Below are 5,499 nucleotides of genomic sequence, written 5' to 3'. Positions count from 1 at the left end.
TAAAAACACCGTCTTCATGAAAACTCCGTCTTTAGATGCTTCATCTAATTACTAATAATTAAATTACATAACAATACCCTATTATACAATTTGTAATAAAATTAAAATAAAACTATTAATTAATTACAAATTAGGCGATACGAAATCGCAATTAATTACAAAACAAGTCGATATTCCCTTACATTACGGGAAATACCAACTTCTACCTATGGTCATATTAGGAAAAATTATATAATTATAATGCTAAAAAACATTCATCCAAATGAATAATAAAATGCATTATGGAAAATGACATGCCAAATCGTCTAACTTACCAACAACGATCATTTGAGCTTGCTTTGACGGAATTTTTACCAATAAAAATTCATAATCAATTCTTAAAACAATTTTAAGACATACTCATCATACTAATCTGGTCATATATCAAAATAATTATTCTCAACAATTATCTTGAGTTTATATGGGAATTAAAACACAATTATGACAAAAATGATATAATAATTCACAATTATCATACAAAAATTCCATTTAATTTAAAAATTTATGGAAAAATAAATTTCAAAGCCATGAACATTCTGGTATTACACCAAAAATGCCATGCAAGTGAAAATTGTTGTTTTTAAAATTTATTTAAAACGATTTCACAATTTAATCGGTAAAGCGACAATTTTTACGATTTAATTCTAAATCAAACCATAAAAATTGAAATGACTTAAAATAAAATTTTGTACATTTTGGAACAATTTTCAGGAGCTAAAAATTCATAAATTTCGAGCCCTAAAATTAAATCAATATTTATTTACATAATAACCATTATTTGCCAATTTTTATCAAATAAAAATCAATAAATTATCTAAATTAATCACATCAACTTAAAGTATCTACTTATCTCATAAATAGAACATGCATGTGGTTATTTCTAAATAAATATGCATAAAATTAATATGCAACCCAATTTAATTAACTCTTAATTAATTTTAATGCATTTTTACTCAATTTTATGCCATTTTAAGATATAAAAAATGGAAAAATTTAACAAAAATCAAATTTTTGTCCCATATCATCCTAAGACCAGATTATTTACATGCAAGACCATATTATGTGATAAAACTAATTTTAGTAACATAATATCAATTTTATTAATTTATCTCATAAATTACTAAAATCGTCTTAAAACAACATGCATGTATTTAACAATGCTCTGATACCACTTGTTAGTCATTTAGACCATTTTATACTCATCTTATGAAATCAAAATTACTAATTAATTTGATGTAATGGTCTAAATCTACATGCATGCAAATAAAAATAACAAAAATGGTGTAAAAACCATTTAAGAGAAATTTCCTTACATTGATGATGGAAATATAAAGGGCACAACTCAAGGACTCCTTCCTTGATGTTATTCTTGAGCTAATAGATGGTGGATGATCCTCCAAAAACCAAATTACCAGCTTAGGTAATCTCCTTTGGATGCACCCATGATTAAACCCAAAAATCCTAATAATTACTAACTAGATAATTAGTAGGATAACCTTGTATACACTAATAATATTAGTTTATGTATATTATAGTTTTGTGAATTATTTTTGATGATGATCAACAATTTGATCAAGTTTTTGATGAGAAAAGAATTTTTTTTTTTTTTCTTTTTCTCTTCAATATGGCACGACCAAGGGTCTATTTTGGGGTTTTTTTGGTCTCCAAAATCATCATCTAATGAGTGTAAATAGTGGGGTATTTATAGACAACAAAATGTAAAGAAATGAGTTAAACATTTCTTAGTGGGTTATGCCACATGTAATAACACTTATCTTATACAAGTGTCAACCCACATGTAATATTTACATGTAATATTTTGGTCCATTTCGATTTCCGACATTTGTCCCACAAATGCTTATAAGTCTTATATTTAATTATCTTACATAATTAAATATTAATTTAATTATTTAACAGTTAAATAATACAAATTAACCACTAATGATTACTTAAATATTAAGTAATCATGAGACCATTTTATCAACATATATTGTGTCAATACAACCCCATTTAGCTAATTTTACAACCTCTTGTAAATTAAAATAGCTAATTATCTTTACCTCAAAACTTATACATATATCGTATAAATTTAATTAATTAACTTCTTCCTATCATCCTTCTGGCTATAGTGATCAACCATGAATCATGGTTCATGCAAACGGGGAGCTCTCATGGTCTTGTCAAGATTGAAAGTTATGCTCTCGTCTCCGACTTCTAGAGTAAGCTCTCCGTGCTTCACATCTATCACCGCACCCGTGGTGTGCAAGAAAGGTCTACCTAGAATGATCGGAATATTGGAGTCTTCTTCCATGTCAACGATGACAAAGTCCACCGGGATGAAAAATTTCCCAACTCTCATGGGAACATCTTCCCATATCCCTAACGGTGTCTTCGTTGATCTATCGGCCATTTGAAGTGTGATGTTGGTACATTTAAGTTCTCCCATCCCTAGCCTTTTACTAACCGAATATGGCATAACACTCACGCTTGCTCCTAGATCACACAAAGCCTTGTTGATCGTGGTGTTGCCAATGGTACATGGTATTGAGAAGCTTCCCGGGTCTTTAAGTTTCGGAGGTGAACTCCCTTGAAGGATTGCACTACTCACCTTAGTGAAGGCAATAGTTTCAAGATTCCGGATCGACTTCTTTTTCGTAAGGATGTCCTTCATGTACTTTTCATAGGCCGACACGTGATTGATTAATTCCGTGAAAGGAATCGAGACTTCTAAATTCTTCACAATTTCCATAAATTTACCAAGTTGGTCATCAAACTTAGGCTTAGCTTGACGACTTGGGAACGGAAGTCTAATCACGATGGGCTCTTTCTCCTTGGCCTTCTCTTCACTTTTCTTTGAAACTTCTTCTTTTGTTGGTCCTCCTTCCTTAGAGTTTTGCACAACTTCTTCTTTGTCACTAGCTTCCACAACTTCATTCTCAACTTGCTTCTTTGGTCCCTCATATCTCGTACCACTCCTCAAGTGAATGGCAGTCTTGGGGGATTACGTTGAGGTGGTAATTGCCCCTTTTGCCTTTGAGAGTTTGAAGATGCTAGTTGGGTCAATTGAGTTTCCAACATTTTTGTGTGGGCTAGGATGTTGTTGATGGTGATGTCTTTTGTTTGGCTATCCTTTTGCATTTGAGTGAAAAATTCTTGTTGATTCTTTTGCATTTGGAGGACCGCTTTTTGAACATCAAAACCTTGGTTATTTTGTTGATTGTATGGAGTTTGATTTTGGTAACCTTGGTTTTGGTTGAAAAAGCGTCTTTGATTTTGGTTTCTCATGGGAGGTGGGGTGTATGTTGGTTGAGGGTTTTGAGCATTTTGGCTTTTGTATGAGAGATTTGGGTGGAATTTGGTGTTTTCATTGTAATAATTGGAATAAGGGGTACCACTCATGTATGCTTGAAAAGCATTCACTTGTTCATTTGTTCCCCTACATTCACTTTGGTCATGTCCCAAAGTTCCACAATTCTCACATATCCCACTTGGGATTGATGAAGATGCTACCATGGCATTAACATGATGCTTTGGTGATTTTGAGGCTTCTTCAAGTTTAGCCATAGCCTTTTCAAACTTCAAGTTAATGGTATCAATATGAGCACTAAGTTGAGCACCCAATTGAGTAATAGAGTCCACTTCATGCTTTCCTCCTCTAGTAGCCTTGCGAGGTCTACTATATTGTGAGTTATGGACCGCCGTCCTCAATCTTGTTCCAAGTTTGATTATCGTCAACTTCGGTGAACATACCATTTGACCCCATGTTGAGAATGTTTCTTGAGTCTTCATAAAGACCATTCCAAAATTGTTGTACCAAGAACCACTCGTTAAGTCCATGATGAGGACATGAGCGACAAATTCCTTTGAACCGCTCCCAAGCTTCATACAAAGATTCTTAATCCCTTTGCTTAAAACCCGTAATTTGAGCTCTTAGCATGTTAGTCTTTTCCGGAGGGTAGAATTTTTTGTAGAAAGCTAGAGCCAATTTCTTCCAAGAGTCAATTCTAAGAGTAGCCTTATCAAGGCCTTTCAACCATTGTTTTGCGGTGCCGATTAGAGAAAAAGGAAATAAGACCCATTGAATTTGGTCTTGAGTTACACCGGTTTGTGAGATCGCATCACAATAGTCGCAAAAAGTCTCTATGTGAGAGTGAGGGTCTTCACTAGGCATCCCCCCAAATTGGCTTCTTTCGACTAATTGGATAAATGCGGATTTTGCAATGAAATTTCCGGTTAAGTGTTGTGGTGTGGGAGTACCATTGGGTAGGTTCTCCTCGGTTGGTACGGAATGTGATGAAAATTTAGGCATTGTGGGTTGATTTTGTGTTGGATTTTGTGTTGGGTTCTCCTCACCTTCTCTTGCAAAAGGGTTGATGAACTCAATAGTATTTGTTTGAATATCTACAACCTCACCTATACCTCTCAAAGTACCTCTAGAAAGTCTTCTATTGTTTGTCAAACTCCTTTCAATTTCGTGATCAATGGGTAACAATTTACCTTGTGATCTTCTAGACATGCAAAATATCAAACAACTCGAAAACAATTAGAACAAACCTTGAGGTGTTTTACTTTCCCAAGGCAAAGAAAGACACAACTAATAACAATATAAGAAAATTAAATCAAGTTAACACCGTCCCTAGCAACGACGCCATTTTTGGTCGGACTCGCTTGGAGATTTAGTTTTCGGTTACTTGTCGTTAAGAGCACTTAGACCAAAACAATATTTATAACTTCACAAACAACTCTACTATTAGTAAAGAGGCAAGTAAAGGTCGGATCCCAAGGGACGAGTATTGATGTAGGATTTTCGATTGTAAGTAGCGGTGTCTAGGGGTGTCACGATTTGGGGTTGAGATGAGAACATCATTAATCTAAATAGCAATAAAAGGTAAACAAGCAAGATGATTAAAAAGAGATGTAAACAATTGATAAAAAAGCACTAGGGTGTCATGGGGTCATAGGGGATTCATGGGAATTGTTCATACAAACATATTCTCAAATTATAAGCAAGCAATTATTGTTGTGATGGATCGAGTTGGTTTATATCTTACAATCCTAGGAAGGTTTGGGTCCCAGAGCCGAATCGATTAGATTGTACAACACCTACAAGTCGACTTAATCCTCCCTACTCAACTATATGCATGGTCTATGAGACTCGAGTTGGTTTATGTCTTACAAGTCTAATTGAAAAGGTAAGTGATGGGTAAAAAATGCAAGGATTCATAGGCTCGCATTTCATCAAACATAACATGTGCATGAGTTGAGATCACAACAAGCAAGCAAATAAACTATGAAAACATATTAAATTAAGCATGAATCATTCCCCATGTTGGTTTCCCCCAATTACCCATTAACCCTAGTTAAGGAAACTACTCACTCATTATCAAGTTTGACATGTTAACAAGGTTGTCAATCACATTAACAAAGCAAAACATGATGAATAAATGAAGATGATTAACA

The 5,499-nt window shown here is 33.9% G+C and overlaps 1 non-coding gene across 1 annotated transcript; it reads left to right on the top strand.

The window, feature by feature from the left end:
• The first annotated feature begins 3,869 nt into the window (after positions 1-3,869).
• Positions 3,870-3,976, top strand: LOC141593615 (small nucleolar RNA R71). The gene has a single exon (XR_012521691.1). It is a non-coding gene; the product is annotated as a small nucleolar RNA R71 (small nucleolar RNA).
• Positions 3,977-5,499: the final 1,523 nt, after the last annotated feature.

This window comes from Silene latifolia, chromosome 7 (assembly GCF_048544455.1).
Source record: "Silene latifolia isolate original U9 population chromosome 7, ASM4854445v1, whole genome shotgun sequence".
NCBI classification, from domain to species: domain Eukaryota; kingdom Viridiplantae; phylum Streptophyta; class Magnoliopsida; order Caryophyllales; family Caryophyllaceae; genus Silene; species Silene latifolia.
Note: the sequence above shows the minus strand (reverse complement) of the source record. Positions and strands in the feature narration are given on the sequence as shown.